Consider the following 22,348-nt stretch of genomic DNA (forward strand, 5'->3'; position numbering starts at 1 on the left):
AAAGGGGTATGTGTTCTGAAATGATTACATATATAGTTATGGAACAATTATCTTCTGCTAGCAAAGAGGGCAAATGAATGGTGCCTATCTGTAATAATTGGGAGAAATAGTGATCAGGGGAACCAAGAATATGAAGAAAAAAAATCAGAATTGCTTTTCAATAAACACCTTAGACTGAATAACAAGGTACTATAATAATAAAAACTTTAGAAATGATAACATAGCTGGGAAGGGAAAAAGATGGGATATGTTTTTTAATTTTATGTAAACTTTTGGCATTAACTCTTGTGGTCCACTTTAAGAGCCATTACAAAAATATCTTTGAGATTATACACTGAATGCCTCTAAAAAATTCTGATTCATATTTTATATTACTCCACTCAAGTATCTTGCAGTGCTGTAAGATAAACAGCTCTTGCAATTAGCAAGGCTCAAATTAAAGATGAGCAAATTCTCAAAAATTACATAAATTGATGGTTTTCAATGACATAATTTACAAAGTCTCTTTCAGTTTTAAAATTCTGTCATTCTCTAACTATGCATTCTTATATCTCAAGAGGAAGATGAATAAAATCAGGGTTTATGTGACTATAATATATGTAAAACAGATTTTCTCCATATCTGGCTGTTCCCCCTGGATTGGACCGCCAGTTGTTCGAGGATATAGAATCTCATTTCCTCCAATCTCAGTGCATTAGGCTCAGATTCTGGTGGAGCTGACACCCCTCCTCCTATGAGGGCCCATGCATGACCTTGTCCTGGCCAATTAGCATCATCCATCCATCCCTCAGCCCATTGTATTTGCTTCATGGACATGTGACCCAAATTGGTTCAATAAGACATATCCCAGCACCATCTTATCCTATCTTATTTATTTATTTATTTATATTTTTTTTGGAAAAAGGAAGTTTCACTTTGCTTGGATAAGAATAATTTAGGCAGTGATGCGTCCATCAACCAGCATGTCGACAGAGTCTACTATAGAGTGAAGTCAATTCAGAGGAAGCACAGCAGAGTCAAGAAATGGGAGAAGAGAGAGTAAGACACCAATCTCATAATAAAACTTGAGTTCTAGCTATGCCCGAAGCAAGTAATGCCCTTGGACCTTCAGTTAAGTTAGATAGAACAGTCTCATTTTCGCTTAAAATAGTGTTATTTGAGTTTCTACAACTTGCAACCAAGGAACCCTAAGTAAGAGTGATTCATACAGATTGATTCTAGTTCTCTTCCAATTTATTGCAGTGCCTGGAACATGCCACATTTTCAGCATAGGTACCCTCTCTCCCAAAGTCAGCCCCTCCTACATTATCTTTATTCCTTCTTAAGGCAATAAATACTCTGGTGAGTCAAAAATGAGATGCACAGATACACTCTCTTCATTAAATACTAACCTTTAGCCTTACCTGGGCATTTAAAAAAGAAAGCAACCTGTCACTTATTAAAAATTATAGCATGTTTAAATTGACACCTCTGAAATGTTATATAGGAAAATTATCATCAGTGCTTAAAAAGGCCTAGGCAATATCTCTGTATCAGAAAGGTCCCCTTTTGTCAGTCTTTAAAAGCTATATTCAACCAAGAAAAAGGGATTAGCACTGAATTCTGATAAGGTTTATTTTTCATACAGTCCTTGTTAAATATAGTTTTGTGTCAGATTTATGATTGCCATATGTCTCAGTCTTTGGTTTCCCTTCTTTTTACTTTTTGGTTCTTTTTAGAAAATTAAATTTTTGTACTTTCTAAATGCCTGGGATTTGGCTTAGTGGAGATACGACTTTTGAAACAACTCCATAGCTAAAAGTGGATATAAACATATGTGTAGCATTTCAATGTTCATTTATCACTTATGGATGTGTCCTGGAAGCTATAAATAGGAAGCATGAGTGCACCAACGTGCACTGACATTCATATGCATACAAATGGGTGTGTGCATCTACTATGATTTTTTTTTAAATTTCATGATAATACTTCCTTGTGAAAATTTCATTAGCTCCCCTAAATCAGGCTCTGAGACTGTCACTTCTTTAATAGAACTTTAAAATAATTTTAACATTCCTGCAATGTCAAGAATATTCATCTATTCATTTCCGCTCCATTTCTGCTCTCCAAATGTCAAGCAGACAGCTCGGAATGTGGCACTGCAGAGCCCTGAGATTCAGAGCACACATGGCATTTCTCAGCACTGTGTGCATAAATGAGACCACGCACATGAAGGGCAGGGCACAGGGCCTGACACACAGTAGGAGCTGAAATCAAGGCCAATTTTCCCAGGCCCCTTTCCTGCCGTTTCTTTCTTTGCACTAAAGTGTACATGTGTGCACGTGTGCAGCATGTCCCTTCTCCTTGGAGGAGTGATGTATTTTAGAAGAATTTTTCTTAACCTTAGCTCATCTAACTCTCCTTTAAAAATATAATTATTTTATAATACCTCTCTAATACTCTGAAATGAATTCATGAATAAAATACTTTGCCTAAACACAAAATTCTCCAAAAACCTGCAATATAAAGGAAATATAAGGAAAGTCATTCAGAACAAAAAATGTACTTCAATAGGTAAATGTTTGGGCATGATACCCTTGACTAGAAGATGTAATTAAATTGTTGGATGGTGGCACCTAAACACAGAACCTTCGAGTCTGCAGGTACTGAAAATGTGTAATAATATAGGCATGTTTTATTGGCAGCTCAAATACTGCAAGTTGGGCCTGCCATCAATGGAATACATTTTTAAAAAAATGGTAACCAACCGTTTGTAAAATTCCAAATAAAACTACCTACAGTTGTCTCTTGATTTACACTGCAGTTGCATTCCTGCAAAATTTCCTGAGTATTGAAATCATGCAAAAATACTTTGTGTTTATTTGCAAAATGGAGTTAGGCTTAAGTTCAGACTAGGCTAACAGGCTTTTTACCTACATAAATGTCCAGCAGGATTTCAAAGTGTAACAGCCCACAGACATCCAGCATATTTGACCTCTGCCCAGATGCTGTGACAACCTGAAAATATCTTACCCACTTAAAAAAATTTTCCCTGGGGGTGGGGGGTGGGGGGTGTGATCCTATCTCCACTGAGACTGTTTAGTGTTACAGGTTTTATTTTACACCACAACTTTAGTTATAATAAAATATTTGCAACACATGATAAAGTAGTCCACACCCTTCACCAAATTCCTCTGGCTTTGTTGTCCACTGCAATGAAGACATCCGCAGTGTTCTTATACATCCCTAAATATGTATGCATAGTCTCTGGGTTTTGAATTTGCTGAAATGGTCTTGAAATAGAGACATTAATTACATGCTTAGTTGGAGACAATGTAATAAATTTCCTTTGCCAGAGTAATTGGAACCCTGCAGTTATGCTCTCCCAGCTATTATGTGGTAGCAACAAGTTTTAAGGCATATAAAACAGGAGAGGTAGGTTGAACTGTAATAGCAGCTCAAAGTCAATTGAAAAAAATTCTAAATTAAGATTAAAAAAACACAGGACCCATCATTGAAATGCTCTGATTCATGACTTTGTGATTACCAGAATACGGTCATTTTAAGAGCTGTGTTTATTTAAAGATCTGTTTCCTTCAAGAACTGATTTACTTGTAAGACACACAAATAAACAAACAAAAAACATTGATTCCAAAATATGGGCAGAAAAGGATATCTCTAATGTTTATTTTCTTCAAAATTTGTTTCAAAAGTCAAAAGAATGACATGACAAGATCTTCCCCTACCAGAGCAGGAAAAACAGCAACAAGAAACTTGATTTTAAAACAAGATTTTTCAAAAGTTTTATGAATAGTTATTTTTTGAGAAATAAATGGACATGGTAAAAGAAAAAGACCATAAGATGAAACATTGAAAACAATAACAAAAAAAACACAAATGTTTAAGCATATTTGGAATATAAAACACTAGCTTTCTCCATAGAGTCACAAATGTATTCAACAGTTGGACTTGCCACCATGATTAAGAAATGAGGGTCAAAACTGTGTTTTATGTTCATGGTATTCAAAAAAATTTATTTTCTGTGAGCCTCAGTTTCAACAGTATATTAGTTTGCTTTCCATGAAAATACAGAAGGCTTCTTTGCTAATGGTTTCCACATAGTTGCATTTGCAAAAACCACCTACCAACCAAGCATAGGCAGAAGCCATTTGCTATGACATTCTGAACTAGAGATTAAGATGCACCTTTCTGAAAGTCAATATTTTAGATCTTTCCCAAGTTACATGTGTGAATTTGAGATGGGGGAAGACATGCGGGTAGGAGAGAAGAAAATTAGAACACCTCAAAATAGGACATCAAGGGAATTCTTTGATCCTCATTTTCCATCCTAATTTCAGGATACTTATCTAGCTGATGACACACACACACACACACACACACACACACACACACACACACACAATATTGTGCACCCTGGCCTCCTTTTTATTCCTCGCCTATGCAAAGCTGCTATTTCAGTCATTTACATAAACTGAACCCTCTCCTTCACATGTTCTTCTCCTAATTCACCCTGTGGTTGTTGGCTCTTAGCCTTCAGGTCTCACAGCAAATGTCAACTCTTAAGAGGAGCCCTCCCTGGCTCTCTATGGAAGGTGCCATTCTCACCCATCACCAATCACTTTTTTTTTTATTGTTAGTTTCAGGTATACAGAACAATGCAATAGTTATCCTTTTCACCCCTCATCAACACGGTGTAGAGGCCTGACCATCACCAATCACTTTTGAGACTACACCCTGTTCATTTCCTTCAGAGAACTTAAAAAGCTTCAGCAATCTTGTGTATTGAGTTTCCAGCTGTTTACTGGTGATTTCCCTCCACTAGAATGCACGCCACTGGAAGGTGAAGTCCTTGTCTGCAGTGTTTACCATTCTCACCTCCAGACCTAGAACAATTCCTGGTGCACAGAAAATACTCAAGAAAAATCTTTGTTGAGTAAATGAATCTTGAATATAATCCTCTTGACCTGAAAATTCTGTTATCTTCCTATTTAATATTTTGTACTTTAGTCTTTTAATTTCCTTAACTTTCAAAACCACTTTAGTTTTTCCAAATAGGTTTTAACTTCTACAGAAAGAAATATTTATATATGTTATTTTTCTATATTTAATCTGTAGCTCACGGTGATGCCAAATCACATTAGCCACTGAATTCACCTTCAACATAGTCTAGTTTCTACAATGCCGGCAGTGGCCTCCCTGGGCTTCGCTGGTCTTTTCCTTTACACAGAGGCACTGTCACTACTTTGGGAGCCTTTCTTGTGGTTACTCTCATTTTACAGAGAGCCAAAGGTCTAGACTTCAAGGGAGAATGAAGAAAAACTGTTAGTATAAGTTTTAAAGGTCTAAAGTTATCACTTTAAGAAATTGTTAATGTTTAAATCAACATTTTAATGCATTCTGGAGAGACAAGTTAAGTCAAACATTTATCTTGATGAGTCGAGTTTAGTTCTGATTCTATTTGGACACCGCAGGATCCCCTCCACTCCATCCTATTCTTATATTCTCTGCACTGGGGCCCATCCAAGTTCATTACAAAATGGTGCTTCGTGAAGCCTGAGTATGCTCTGCTCCTCACTCCTCTCCAATGGGTCCTTTCCAGCCAGTCCGCCCCTCCCCCACAAAAAAAACAAAACACAAAAAAACCCCCAAAAGGACACTCCCACACTAAATTTATCAGAGAAATAGTCTTATAAAAATCTTACTAAGATCCCATGGATAAGTTTTAACTATTAGATACAGCCTGTAAAATTTACACGTTCACCTTTTCATGTATCTTTCTTCCGTTTCCTAAATAAAGATAATTTTGCCATAGAGTTAAATTATTGATCAAATCAATTGAGCTAACAATGTCTGCAGGAAAAACAAATCACAAAAGGTAAAGAATTGTACAAAGATAAGATTCTATTTTTAGGAAGGGGAAAGAGAGAACTGTGTCCTGTGATTTGGGTTCATTCTCTGGCTGCCGTTCACTAGCTGTGTGACTTAAAGTCTGTTCACCTCTTTGTGTATCAATTTTTAAAATAGATATGGTAATATCCACCTCACAAAACAGACATAATGACTAAAGAGTCACCATATCCAATACATAAAATGTGCTTAACTGAATTTTAAAGAACGGATTAAAAGTTAATATTTTAATCCTTCTATCCCTGATATTCTCTTTATATCCATATACTGAAATGAACTTAAGCAATATTACATATGGTGAAGTTTTTGCATGTATCAAGAAAACTGTGCATCCTAAAACTCTAGGCTTAGGATTTGTTTGGAACAAGGTGGAAAAATTGGGTTTCAGTTCTGGTTCAGCTTAGGGGCACTGTGCCAGTCACTTAACCTCTGGGCTTCACTTCCCACCCTATGTTAAGAAAAAATGGTGGGATAGTATAGTGGCTGCCAATCTTAGCTGCATGTTGGCATCATCTAGAAGACTGAAAACAGGGCCGGCCGAGTCGCTCAGCTGGTTAAGAGCTCGCTCAAGAGTGAGAGCTCTGAGCAATAGCAGTTCGAGTCCTGGCCCGAGCTGAGCTGCTGCTGAGCTGCCAACAGGTGGCAGGATGGCTCGGCTAAAAAAAAAAAAAAAAAAAAAAAAAAAAAAAAAAAAAAAAAAAAAAAAAAAAGAAGACTGAAAACAGATGATGGCACCTGGTTCCACCCACAGAGAACCTGATCTGGAGTGGGGCTGGGCATTGGAATTTTAAAAGTTATCTCCTCAGGTGATTCCAACGTGAAGCTTTTAATTCTTCATTATCTTATAACCATTCTGGAGCCAACAAATAGGAAAGCACAATATTTTTAAGGGCAGACCATGTTTTTCTGAAGTGTATAAAATATGAGACATGAGTTCAAGTAATTTCCCATCTGAAAACTTAAGCCTTTGGGGGAAAAAAAATTAATGTTATATAAAAAGTGACAGGTCCTATAAAATGAATAGGTTTATGTGATGCTTTTATTATGGAAAAAAATCTATTATTAGAGCCATGCTATTGAACTATAACATCAAATATAAAATTTTATCATCTAGAATAAATTGGAAATTTTCATTACAAAACATATGTTCAAACAAAAAATGATTTTTTAACCAAGTCATCTTTAATAACACTGCTAGCAATTGCATAATTTAATATATAAGACTGCAAACTATAACTGTAAATAATTCGGGTGCAAAAGGATGCCATAGCCATGCAGAAGAAAGACGGACACTTTCTATTAAGGAGCTACTATGGTTCAGGAATTATAACAGGTACTACTGTATTTGATAAGTCATTCTCACACAATTCTGTGCAATAAGTGTTAATCTGCCCATTTTACATGTATCAAAGATCTTTGTCTCGAGAGGTGAAGTGATTGTCCCATGGTGCTTTCCAGGGAAAGTAGCAGAGCCAGGATTTGAATCTGATTTTGAATTTGATTTTAAACCCGCTCTACCCACAACACATAGTCTGTAAAATTCCTATGCATTTTTTCTAACTTTTCTTCCCGTCTGATATTTCGTTCATTCATTCATCTATCCATCTACCAATGAACCTATCCACCGAACACTTAGGTGACATGTCGGACTGGAGACTCAAAGACACCTAAGGACAGCAACAACTAGAATGTAAATTATCTAAGGCACAGGCATTGAGGCAACCAAAAAGGGTTTTGAAAAAAAAAAATCAGATTGGTCCTGAGAAAGCTATAAAAGCAGCACATAGTGAATCAGAACAGACATAAACACAATCATGCTAGAGACCGAATGGCCCCCAGGCTGATAAGGGTGGATTAACTGGTGAATGCACAGGAAGAATGTGTCAATCAGCAGGGGCTGGTTAAGTTTGCAAGTGGAGGGATGTCACAGTCACAGAGGAGAAGAGGCGGATGCTGGCAGGCCCAGAGGAGCTCTGAGCTGGGAGAATGTGCCTTGGCATGCTGACTCAAGTGGCCTGTGCACTGAAGGGCCTGGGAAGACTTGCTTTCCTGACCTGCATCCACATTGTCCACACAACCTTTTGGTTATTGTAGCTTCCTATATAGGTTGGCTATAGTATTAGAATAAAAAAATTTTTTTTTAATACTAATGCTTAGGACTCACCAGAGATGAATTAATTAGAGTTACTTAGAATAGGTGTTGGATATTTGTAGTTCTTGAAAACCTCTCAAGTGTTTCACATATATAACATGAGATGAGAACCACTTGTCTATGGCTGGGCAAACATTTTCTGTAATAAGCCTGATAGTAAATATTTTAGGCTTTGTGGGTCTCTGTTGCAACTACTCATATCTGCTATTATAGCATAAAAGCAGCCACAGACAAGCCTTAAATCGGTGAGTGTAGTTGTGTTCTAATAAAACTTTATTTATAGGCACTGATATTTGAACTTCAGGCAATTTTCATGTATTACCAAATTTTATTATTATTATTTTTTAAAATTTCCTTTCAACTCTTTAAAAGCATAAAACTCTCAACTATTTAAAAGTATAAAAAACATTCTTAGCTCATGGCTGTACAAAAGCAGGTGAGGGGCTGGATTTCTCTCACAGGCCCTAGTCCATGGAGATGACACAAATGCATAGATCTCCTTACATGTTTCATTACAAACGGATTGGGATTCTCATTTTTATACACCAGTCTTAGAACCTTGTCACTGGGAGCCAGGATACTGAAGTAAATCAACTTCAGGACTCCAAATAAATCAAGTTTGTCTAAATCAATGAGGCTGAGATCTAGACTCTGGGCAATGGCAAAGTAAGATGAATGCCTACTTTTGAGAAGCTGACTAGGGGAGCAGCTGGCTTTCCTCACATGAGACTGCTTCCCTTATTACCACATGCCATGAACTCTCTATATTAGACATTTATTAGGCATAACTAACGAGTTTTATAATAAATCATTATTTAAGGTGAATATGCTCTAGAGCAGTGCCATCTAAGGTGGGAGCTATGGCCGTGTGTGTCTGTTGACCACTTGAAATGTGGCTAGTCCAAACTGAGATGTGCCATAAGAAAAAAACACACACTAGATTTTGAAGATTCAGCATGAAAATAAGAATGCAAAGTATCTCACTAATAATTATTTTACATGTAATAATAATTATGTCAAATAACATTATTTTGGTATAATATTGATATTGTAATATTTAATAAACATTTAAACCAAGATCCAATATCTTGGATGTATTGGTTTAAATAACATATATTATTAAAATTAATCTCACCTATTTGTTTTTACCTTTTTTAAATGTAGATAATACTAATGGCCAGCTGAGTGGCACAGTTGGTTAAGAGCTTGCTCAAGACTGCGAGCTCTGAGCAACAGAGTTGCCAGTTCAGTTCCCACATGGGCCCGAGCTGAGCTGCCACTGAGCTGCCAACAGGTGGCAGGATGGCTCAGCTTAAAAAAAAATGTAGATAATCAAAATACTTAACATTACCGATGGGACTTGCATTGTGTTTCTACTGGGCAGTGTGGCTCTTGAGTACAAGAGCAGAACTGCTCTAAACCCTGGGCTTCTGGCAGAGCTAGGAACATGGTGGGTTTCTAAGCAATTTTTTGTTGAGGGTAAGAATTTTACTCTGATAAAGTCACAAACCACTGCCTCACCCAGGAGGGGCAACTCTGTAAGCCCGCTGGAGAGGGCATGTGATGCTGACTCCAAGGTGGGGGTGATGGTTTAACTTGGATTCACAGGCTAAATTAATCCGGTTCCAAAGAGGAAGAGACATATATACAGAGGGTACCAAAAAAATGTATACACATTTTAAGAAGTGAAAAAACTATTAAAATTATAATACTCAATATATACTGATAACAAAAGATGAATACAAGTCACGTTTGACTTTTGCAATTACACACGGTGCTCAAAGTGGTTACCATCAGCGTCCAGACTCTTCTGATTATGGCGAACTACTGCTTGAGCAACGTTGACACAAGTGTCCACTTGTCTACATATTTTTGGCACCCCGGTACATACATTCTTCCCTGTTTTTGTTTCTTTATGAACTCCCTGTCCCTGTCATGTTTTCTAGTCACTATCTCAGCTTCACAGTGTCTCTAACCTTTGCTGCTAGAACCTTTGCCCTAGCTCAGGAGCACATAGTGCCAGGGACACTCAGGGGGGGCATGTACCTCTCCAACCTATTGGGAAAGAAAATTGCCCATGTAAGCTACAAAGTATTGTTGTCCAATTTGTTTTTCTATGGTGTGAGAATAGTAACATTTTACAGGATAGAAAAACAAAGCAAAGAAAGTCTAAGGCACTTTGGTTTCTGTCAATTGCCTTTGCCATCATCTTTATTGGCTGATGTGGCTCCTCTACCTGCACAGCCTTTGATTATCGTAACCCTTGTTTACGTTTGCATAGTCTGACACTCACATATATTCTTTCCTCAGTTAGGTGATGATATGGCCTCGATCCATTGTGGTTCATTCAAAATCTATGACCATCTCTATCTCTCTTCTATACTGTCCTTTCCCCAAGAGGCCAGAGAAGTAAATACCCAAATTCTGAGTCTGTCTTGCCAATAAGGGTTACCAGGTGACTCAGTTCTGGCCCAAGTGAAGTAGGAAGAAATCTCTGGAAAAGGACTTTTTCCCATGAATAAGCAAAGCCTTGTGAAGAGGCCTTTGGTCCCACTGCTACCTGGCTGGAATGCAGCTGTGAGGCTGGAGGTGGGGCACCCATTTGTAATCATGAGAAGATAGACATAAGGATGACAAACTGAGGAGCGTAAGGCAGAGAGAACCCCAGTGCTTCATAATATAGTGGAGGCTTTACTTCTTCCAGGTTTCTTGTGTGTGTGAGAAAAAGAAATCCTGACCTTGTTAAGCCACTGTTAGTCCAATTTTCTACTGCCTACAATGAATATAGTCTTAACTCATACAGTAACTATGATTTATAACAATGTCACAGTAAAAGCCTTTTTTTTTCCCTTTCTGTTAATTTTTCAATGACTGCCTTCCTCTATCTTCCATCCAGTTGTCTTATTCCTTCCGCTCTCCCTCTCCTCTCCTCCCTGTCAAGCCTTGCTCATCAGATTCAGAATTCCCAGGAAAGGCTGCATAAAGGATAAACACAGTGCCCTGAACAGCAATGGTGGTTTAGAACCATGGTCAGTAACACATGCAGCCCCACTCCCCTTGCCATCCCTCCTTCCCCTGAGGCCTTGGTCATGCTCTCCCTAAGCAAAGCAGTTACAACAGAGCACTTTGTTGAATGTGTGCTCACGGCCTTGGCCACACAGGCCCAGGATCGGAAGGACAGAGACAGGAGAGGTGGTGGTGGCAGCTCCCCATGTTGGCATGGTCACCTTGTTTCCCCATTTGATGAGCCTTCGGGCACTACAGGACATATTTCAGATCTATATGGGTGACACAGGCTTTTGTGTTCTGTGGTAAACCCACATAAACTTTGCCATCCCAGCGATGTCATCAGGCTCCAGTTAAAAAAGCATTCCTTCCCACAGATAAGAAAAAGAAGCCTCCACTCCAAAAACAGCTAAGTCAACAAAGGAAAATTGAAAAGATGCCCAGACAACAGCACAGAGACATATTAACTCAGGAAAGAAAATGTTTTTTACCCCTCGAGCTGTTTATTCAGAACTTTTTAATGTAACTAGGTGACATTGGGTAATGTTGGTATCGCTACAGTTCTCTACTTTTCTTTCAACACAGTGATATCCTCTGCTGTCTTTCTCCAGTTTCTTCATTTGAAAATACATGCCTAGGATATTTTGCATGAAATAAGCCTCTCTTGTTTCCTATATAAAGCCATGTGGGATCAGATGCAGAAAGAACAGGCAGAGGCACATCCCAGAGCTAATGTTACCTGAGTATTTGCTTGAATGTTTTGCATATTTTAACTTAGTTATTTTATTTCGAGGTCTACCTTGTTTTTTTGTCCACCAATATTATTGCACTGCACACTACTGCTATACTATAATGCCATTCTCAATGGAGTACATACATAAACATAGGATTTCAAAATGCATATTTTTGTTGTAAAGCCTCTAGAAATGGTACTTCGGAATTGAGCAACTTCTTTTTGTGAGAGTCTGATTTACTTGTCACATTTTATAGCAAGCGTTAGAAATATTCAGCTTCCATATTGCCCATCACCGCTCTCCATACCTGCACAAAGGACATAACTTTAGGAACTGCCCTTTTGTCCCTGACCCATCACTGCTTTGTCCCCTGATCTCCAGATGCCCCCATCCTTTGTCTCTGCAGATTGGGAAGACAACCCTTTTTCAACATGACTCAACATTTTGCCCCAGGTCCCCAGTGGAGTCCCTGATTCTACTCCTATGCTAAGGAATCTCTGTCTTCAACTACTTTTAGCTTCTATCACAGCTTCTTTCTCTCAATTCCCACTCTTTATGGTTCCTAGGATATTTACTCTGCATGCATTGGTTCATTCATTGAACAAATGTTTGGATAGCAACAGGCACGCTCTAGGCTCTGTAGGTAATACAGTGAGTAAGATTGTAAGAGCCTGCTAGTTTGGACAGACAGAAAATCAATCAATCAGTCAATCAATCAATTAATAGGTAAGAAAACTCACGTAAGTGTCACAACAAAATAAAATGGAGATCACGTGACACAAAGGTTGAGGGACCCATATGAGGAGAAACTGCAACTAAAATCTAAATGTCTAGAAGCTCCTCATTACTGAACTGCCTGCATCCTGTTTCCTAATATGATTAATTCATCAAAACGACAACCACAGAAACCTTGCAGGAGTGAATTTTAAAAGGCAAGTGGTACATGCTTTGTTACAGTGCATGTGTGTTTCTGGAGAATACAGTAGTCATTTACCTCCTTATGCACACACCACTTAACAATGCTCTTGCTCACTGGCAAGCATAAACTGAATTACATTGTCTAGGATCAGGGTGGCGACATGGAGAAGATGCTCTGAGCAGAATGACTGAGTTACCAAGTCACCCGCTTTACCATCAGGTTGCACCTCAAGTTCTTATGGGAGTGGGAGTGTGTGTGTGTGTGTGTGTGTGTGTGTGTGTGTAGATGTCTCTGTGACTGATGTGTCTGAGTAGGCAGCCCCAGAAACTCTCAAATACATTTGTGTCCAGCTTTTCTCTTTAAAAAATGAATGGTAACTAAAACCAACCCCAGAGCATTTGTGAAATAGGTAACAAATATAAGTGATATGTCAACAACAAAAAAAATGGTTTGAGGAGAAAAAAATGATGTCGGGTTAAAGTTAAGTCAATGCCACTGTATGGGTAGGAACTGAAATGATTTTAACTCCTTTTTGTTACAGAGGAGTTACATGTCAATTCTAGCTGGCTAGCTCTAGCACCTTGCATTTCTGTGTTGTGGAAACTCAGAGTTTCAAATAAGGTGTGAAAGGACTTTTTTTGTGTTTCATTGCTTAAGTTACTTATCATGTGCATTGCAAACAGCCCATGATATTTCCAGGTTTTGAACAAGAGCAGACTCTGTCAACTCCAGGGTCAATGTAAATTCAAGCCTAAAGCTGGCTTGAGCACTTTTATACCCTTTCTCAAGAGGTAGATGTTTTCGTTATAAATTAAGTCGTAACTTCATGTTATGGCCAGGCTAGGGTAACAGAAAAAAAAAAGTTCTGTTTTATGAACCCAAAATATTTAAAATGTGGGTAACAATATGAAGGTGAAAGCCAGATTTGCTCCAGGGAATCCAAATTAGGTTAGTCTATTGGGCAAATGGCAGTGAAATGCAATACAGGTGGCAGGCTCATGAGATCATTAATATGAACGATTTTTCCTTCAAGAACTATGCACTTGTTTGCATGCAATTGTAAATATATGAGAATGTAATCGTGAGTAGAAATTTAACTTGAACAAAGAAAGGTGTATTAGTTTCCTATGGCTGCTGTAACAAAGTACCACAAACTTTTTGGCTTTAAAACAACAGACATCTAGTCTCTCACAGGAGGGACTAAATCGAGGCTAGAAGCCTGCAATCAAAGTGTCAGCAGGGCTGTGCTCACTCTGAAGGTTCTAGGGACTAACTCTCCCTTGTCTCTTCCAAGCTTCTGCTGGGTCCTGGCAATCTTTGGCCTTCCCCAGTTTATAGCTGCATCATTCCAATATGTCCCCGTTTTCACCTTCTTCTCTGTATGTCTTCCCCTCTTCTTACAAGGACAACAGTCATGGGGTTTAGGGACCGTTCTAATTCAGTATGATCTCATCTTAACAGCTAATTATATCTTCAAAGACCCTGTTTCAAAATAAGATTATATTCTGAGTTCTGGATAGATGTGAATTTTGGGGCTACACTATTCAACCCACTACAGGTGTTATGAGATCTTGTTTCGATATGAACACCAAAACTACAAAAACAAAACAAAACAAAAAAACAAACAAAAAACAATGGCAAGAACATGGCTCAGATCTGGGAACCTGGGGCTGGTTCTCGGCTTCACTGCTATTGCCTGAGGCCTGGTCCTCAGTATCTTCTACCCAGCCAGAATCTCTGCCTTAGCCAGTCTGCCTGTGTTCAAATTCTGCCTCTCCCACTTTTTGGCTTTGAGACCTTGGGTTAGTTATTTAACCTATCAGTGTCTTGGTTTCCTCACCTGGGAAAAGGGAATAATTATACTTCCCTCATAGGGTTTCTGTGATGATTAAATCATTGAATCTGTGTAAATCACTTACATAGTGCCTGACCCAGAGTAAGTTGACAGGTTATAATTTTTATAATTATTATAATAGTTTCCTTGTTGTATAATCCATCTTGCCTGTCACTGGCAGGGTTATGTTTCTAATTCTCAAATCTGATGTCATTCTCTTCTTTAAAATCTTGCATGTCACCCAGATGATTACCAGATAAAAGGAAGTTCTCTCTCAGTAGATACAATGCCCTTAATATCTGGTCCCATATCTCGCTCAACTCTCCCTTTTCTCACCCAAGAGTTGCTCTATGTCTCAGGTGTGTTGAGCAAAATTGCGATGCCTTCTCATGCCTCCTTTCTTTTGCATATAGAGTCCCTGAGTCTAGAATGCCCTCGGCTTCTGGCTCATCTGGTGAATACTGACTCAGATCTGCTCAGTGCCCAGAAATCAGCTCCCTGAGAAGGCTCAGTCAGATTAATGGGCTCCTCTTCTCTGCTCTCAGAACATCTATCTCAACCCCTTGCATTTGTATGTGATTATTAACATACCATCTTTTGTGGATTAGGAGTTCCCTGAGGCTAGTCAAAATGTCTTAAAGCTCTAACTCCTTGAAAAGAAAGATAGCATATTGGCTAACCATAGGTGGTTTGGAGTTGGGCAGACCTCTGCTCTGCCTTCTCACCAGCTGTGCAACCTTGGAGAAGTTAATTTGTAAATTGGACTAATAAACATACCTACCTACTGGAATTGGGGTAATATTTGCAATGCATAGTGCCAAGACCATACTAAGGGATACTTCATAAAAGTCTTCTAAAACATTCTGCTAGCTGAGCACAACTGAGAAAAACCATACAAGCTTGCAGATTGCTGCTGTCAAACATTGTTTCCCACTCTTAACAGCCTCAGTTTAATCTTCTTATCTTTATCCTCCGTAATTCCCTTGCCTACATGCCTTAGTCTTCGTCCAAACCCTTGCTGCTCTCTTATGACTCTACATATAACTTCCTCATTCTCAGCAGGTGACGCTACCTCCTACTAGAAAAAATAAATACAAATAAATAAGTAAATAATAGTCAAAGTCTTCAAGCATGATCTTTGTCTTCCTTCCTGGGTGTGAGAAAAAAATATTCCTTCACCTGTCGAGCGTCCAGCCCCTCCTCTGCGTGTCCTTCACCTTGGCCTCTCCTAGCTTCTCCAGAGCTCTGCCTCATCGTGCCTCTCTCATCGCCACCTGCCTTTCTAGTGGGCATCATTCCTTGTAGCCTATGACTGTACTAAACATCTCATCTCATCAACAACAAAATACTCTCCCTTGAAACCGCCTCTAGATGCTGTCTTGTCTTCTTTTAATTTCATTCAAACTGTCAAAGAATAGTCTAGAAAAGCAGTCTCCACTTTTCCATCACTCACATACCCATCACCCACCTCACTGCAATTAAGGACAACCACTGTAGTAACATCACTCTCATTAAAGCCACCCATGACCTCCTCACTGCCACATTTAATGGATCTTTTGAGGTATTGTTTTTAGTAGCTCTTCTATCTTCAGTGGCATTGAGCAAACTCTCCTGAAAACTGGATTTCTATGCTCTGGGACACAAATCCCTTCTAGTTTTCCTGGTCTATTTCTGACTATCTTGTTGAACTTTCCATGGAAGACTTTTCTTCTATTCCAAATGCAGGTGACTTTATGACTTGCATCTTTGGCCTGCTGTTCTTTCCACTGCTCTTCTTATCCTAGAGGCTGTCCTTGAGAAATGGCATCCACTTTCATGATTTTTTTCCTTGCCATACCTATGACTTTCAAATTGGTAACTGTTCCTAAGGTTTCAGAGTTGAATATCCTACTGCCTTTTGAATGTTTCTAACTGAATATTCTACAGGCATTTTAAATTGAGCTTGTTTAAAGCTGAACTCATTATCTTTCCTCCTGATCCTCGTCCCATATTCGCTCTATTGGTGGTACAATCATCCACAGTCACCAAAGCCTAACATGGATGCACCTAGGAGTGAACACACAATGCAAAATATAGATGATGTATTATAGAAATGTACACTTGAAACCTACATCATTTTACTAGCCAATGTCACCCCAATAAATGTAATAATAATAATAATAATAATAATAATAATAATAATAATAATAATAAAAGTTTTGGAAGCACATCCTCTTGCCTCTGCAAAGAATCACCTCCATGATCGTTGTTGATTATGTAAATATAGGGCAAGAAGATACCTTTTCTCCTAGGGCAAGAGTTTTGTTTTAGTTGTTTGTTTTCCTTTGAATACTCATCTCACACAGCTTCACTTGCTGGTATTCAGAGCTGCTCCCTGTGTGGAGGTAGACAGCTGGGTAGATGGAGCCCAGGGCTGATGTGTGCTCCCTGAGATCTGAAGTTCTGAAGATGTGCAGTAGGGACTAGTGGTCCCACTGAAGCCTCCTTAACCAGCATCTACCCACCCCATTCACCCCACCTCACCCAATTCATCACCAATCCTTTTTCTTAAATATTTCTGGAATATACCTCCTTCTCTCCATATTTACCACTACCTTCCTAAACCAGCCCTTTACCATCCATCTCTTAAGCCCTGCAGTAACCACTTTGACAGGGTTCCCAGTAATTAGTCTTGTCCTTCTCAGATCTACCTTCCACAGTCATCTGGGTGACCCGGCTTAAATGCAGAACCTTTCAATAACTTTCCATTTCTTACAGGATAAAGACTCAGCTCATTAAGTGGCACAAAACCTTTTCCACGATCTAGCATTTTTAAGTTTAACTATCCCTGCTTCCTGCATGCACTATATTCTACAGTAATTGCATAGTTTCCTGTATCACACGTTATTTCAGCTCTCTTCTGCCTTTGGCTCATGTGATCAGCTCTGCTAGGAACACCTTTTCCCAGTCTCCTCACCTGTACAAATTCTGCCCACCTTCCAAAGGCTCAAGTAACACTTAGCTGTGTCAGGGGATCTGCTTCTTCATTTTAATGCACCCTGTATTCATGTCTGCTGGCTTACTTCCACACTGCACTGTATCCACCCATTCATTTGCCTGCCTCTCCGTGCTCTGCCTTCTCCTCCTAAAGGATAAAGTCTTACTCACTTTTATATCTCTAGCACCTACCATACTCAGTAGATGCTTGTTCAACTGAACAAATGATTTCCAGCCCCACTACCAATTTATTTATTATTTTTTTAACTTGATATATTTTATTGAACAACAAACAAACTGTTCAAGGAAAAAGCTCACTTTCAGCAGTTACAGCTGTTTATGAAGCATGAATGAGAGTCCCTTGTTTTTCATTGTGATTGGCTACTAGAAATTCACATTCCTTTTCACTGCATAAGCTTGCCTGTGTGCAGCTCATAGGCTAGGAAGTTGTAAGATCACACTGACATGAAGAAAGCTTAAGTTTTGTTTAAGGTCAATGTCAGCATTTTGGGAAAATTATCTCCCACCAATTTATTATGACCCTGGGCAAGTCCCAAACTCTCTGGCACTCAGTTATTTCATGCAAAATTAAGGAGCTGAACTAACCTTTTAAATGTGCCTTCCAGTTCCAACATCCCATCATGCTTCTATTGTATTTGTTGAAAGAGTGTAATGGAGTGAAAATTTATATTTCATGGTCTGTAACTACTAACAAAAACATCCCCTATTTCATCACTCATCTCTTTTGCATGAAGTTTAATGCAGAAAGGGTTTAACTTAAAATATCTGAGTAAGTTATAGTGCGTAAAGCTCCCACCTTAAGGTGTCGAAGTACCAAAGTAATTTCACATTCACAAAGTTTAATCACTAGAAATACATTTAAACTTGTAGAGAAGGCAAAAAATAATTACTGCATTATAACTGGCTCTTGGGTTATGAAACTAGTCTTTGTTTCCTACTCTCGTATTTTCTTATTGTTAATAACTCAATTCTGTAAGGCATGTTTCCTAGTTTAAGCTTATTATGTGAGTTATTTTTTTCTTTTAAATAAACTTTGTATTTTAGAATAATTTTAGATTTACAGAAAAGTTGTAAAGATAGTATAGAGAGTTCCAGTATACCCTGCACCAAATTTCCTGTTGTTAACGTCTTACCTTAGTAGAATACATTTATCATAATTAATGAATCAATATTGTATATTATTATTAATTAATTAAAGCCCATACTTTACTCAGATTTCCCTCATTTTTACCTGGTATCCTTTTTCTCTTCCAGGAGCCCATCCAGGATACAGTATTACATTTAGATGCTATATACCTTTAGGCCCTTTTGGCCTCTGACAGCTTCTCAGACTTTCCTTGTTTTGATGAGCTTGACAGTTTTGAGGAGTACTGGTACACTATTTTGTGGAATGTCCCTCCATTTGGGCTTATCTGATTTTTTTTTCATGATTAGAATTGGGTTATGGTTTTTTGGAGGAAGACCACAGGGGTAAAGTATCACTGTTACCACATCATATTAAGGGTACAAACGACCAATATGACTTATTAGTGATGATGCTGATCTTGACCACCTGGCTGAGGTAATGTTGTCAGGTTTGTATACCGTAAAGTTACTCTTTTCTCTCCTTTACATACTGTACGTTTTGGAAGGAAGCTGCTACATTCAGCCTACCCTAAATGGGAGGGTACGTTCTACCTCCTTGATGGTGGAGTAGCTACATAAATTATTTCAATTCTTCTGCATGGAAGATTTCTCGTCTTCCATTTATTAATTTATTCAATTACATATTTTTATCAGTATGGCCTATGGATTGTGGGTTATCTTTGGAATATAAAATTTACACTAAATAGGAGTTAAAGGCAAACAACATCAAAATGAAGCAGAGAAAGAGCCAGGGAGCCGAGGAGCATCTCCTTCGTTCACCTCGATGCTGATCTAATTCTTCGCAATGGGCATAAGCCCCTGTCAAGTGCACTGTAGCGAAATACACTGCACATGGAACAGTAGATATAATGTACATCTTGGTTATTTTTCACCAACTGAATAAACCTAGGAGACCCATATCTAGTTCAAGAAACAGAATATTAGCGATCCTCTGGGAACCCTCCGCTGGCTTGTTTCCTTCTAGTTATTGTGTCCTCCCACCTGAGTAACCATAATCCTAAATACTAATAGCACAGATAAGTTTTTCTTGTTTTTGAACTTCACACAAATGAAATCACATTATACATATTTATCTGTTTCTGGCTCCTTTCACTCAATAATGTTTTGGAGGGGGGAAGCTGAGGACAGAGTCATCCATGTTATTGTATGCAGTTGTAGACGATTCTTACTGCTGTGTGGTATGGCTATATATTCTGGGAATATACCCCCAATGTGTCTCCTTGTGTGTAGTAGATCTTTCTCAATGCTGTTTAGTATTCATAGTGAGAATACGCCACATGTTATTTATGTTCTTCTGTTGGTGTGGACTGGTTAGTTTATAGTTTGTGACAATTATGGATACCGCTATGATGGGCATTTAGGTACATGTCTTTTAGTGAGCATATGAAGACAATTATATTGATTTTATACCCAAAAATGGAATTGTTGGATTACAGGATATACCTATAATCACTTAAAGTAGATAATACAGTTTTCCAGAGGCATTATGCCCATTTACACTCTCACTAGCAGGACATGAGAATTCCATCTGTTTCACATCTTTGACAGCGCTCAGAATTGCCCACCTTTTTCATTTGTGTATATACATACAGTAGTGTGGTATTGAAGTTTTATTTACTTGTATCTCTCTGATAAGTAACGAAGCTGAGAAACTTTGAAATGGTTATTGGCTATTTGGATATTACTGTATTTCCCCATGTATAAGACGCTCCCATGTATAAGACGCACCTTAATTTTGGGGCCCGAAATTTGAAAAAAAATATATTACATAAAGTTATTGAACTCAAGTTTTATTCATCATAAAATTCACACAACTTCTCATCACTGTCAAAACTCCCAACCATTAGCTTGTCCTCATCTGTGTCTGATGACGAATCACTGTCTTCATATATTGCCTCTCAAGGCTTTTTTCTGCTGTGGTGTTTTCAGTAGGGTTTCTTCTTCCCATAGCCAGTCTCGGATTGTTTTCTCAGTTGGAGGAGGACCAAACTTACGTTCAGCAGCACGATTTCCATTCACTTTTGCAAACTGGATCACTTTTAACTTGGATTCAGCAGTATATGAAAATCTTTTCTGAGCCATTTCTGGGCAGGATGTGGCAAAATGTAAGGTACCGTAATATACCGGTAACAAGTGCAAAACACTGAGCGCAAAGACAAGCGCGAAAAAGCAGGAAATGCAAGTAAAAAAATCTACAACAACGAGCGCAAAAACAAGAGCAAAAAAAGTGAGAAATGCAAGTAAAAAAACTACAACCACTGTATAAGACACACCCAGTTTTTAGACCCCAAATTTTTCAAAAAAGGGTGCGTCTTATACATGGGGAAATACGGTATCTTTTGTGGTGTTCCTTTTGTAAAACTTTCACTCAAGAATTTATTTTCTTTTTCTATTGGGTTGTCTTACTTTTTAAAATCAATCTGTAGGATGTACATGTGTGTGTGCGTGTGTGTGTGTGTGTGTGTGTGTGTGTCTGTGTGTGTCTGTGTGTGTGTGTATTCTGGATATGAATTCCTTGTAGAATATAGGCATTTTGAATATTTTATTCTAACAAAATAGGGTTGCCTTTTCACAACCTTAGCAGTGTTTTTGATGAACAGATTAAAATTTTTAATGTAGTCTAATTTATCACATCAAAATTTTTTGGTTACCACCTTTTGTGTTCAGTTTAAGAAATCTTTGCTTACTCTAAGATCAGAAAGATGTTTAGAACAGAGCTTGGAAAACTTTGGCTAATAGGCCAAATCTGGTCTGTCATCTGTTTTTATAAATAAAGTTTTATTGGAACACAGACAGGCTCTTTAATTGTATGTAATCTATGATTGCTTTTGCTACAATGGCAGGGAATTGAGTGGTTGCAACAGAGACTGTATGATCTGCAAAGACTAAAATATTTACTATCTTGCTCTTTAAGAAAAGTTTACCAATTCATATCTAGAAACTTTATTTCCCTTAACCTTTACACTTAGATTTGCAATTCATCTAGAATTGATTTTTGTGTATGTTGTGAAAAGGAGTCAAGATTCATTTTTTTCCATAGTGCTATCCAAATGACCTTGCAGCTCTAACTGGGAAAAAACAAAATCTGTTTTCCACTGCACCACAGTGTTGTCTTTATCATAAATCAGGGGATCTGTGTGTGTGAGACTGTTTCTGGACTCTTTATTCCACTCCACTGATTTATTGCTGCTGTGACTTGCACCAATACTGCACTATTTCAAAGGCTATTGTTCTATAATAGGGCTCATATTTTGTAATGCCAGTTCATCAGAAGACCTTGGCTATTCTTGATTCTTTGCATTTCCATATGCATTGTAGAAAGTTTGATATTGATTTTGCCAAATATTTTTACTATTGGAGAAGTAGAAAAAAAGTTTCCCTTTTAAAAACATATAATTTTCAGATACAAAAAGAAAGCTTCAGAGTATCAATTTGAAATTTAAAAATACTGAAACTAGTGAATAGTTTCTATACATTATTATTTTGTTTATTGATATATTTAGTATTGTGTGTTTTATAAAAGTGCAACATCAATAAGCTAAAATCTAGGTTATCTATGATATTGAAATAAAACATGTCCTTGGCAATTTAGTTCTATTTTTCAATTTTCTGTTTGATATCCTTAAAGTAACCATCACAATTCAGGTGTAGTG

Source organism: Hipposideros armiger, unplaced genomic scaffold (genome assembly GCF_001890085.2).
Source record: "Hipposideros armiger isolate ML-2016 unplaced genomic scaffold, ASM189008v1 scaffold_162, whole genome shotgun sequence".
NCBI lineage: Eukaryota > Metazoa > Chordata > Mammalia > Chiroptera > Hipposideridae > Hipposideros > Hipposideros armiger.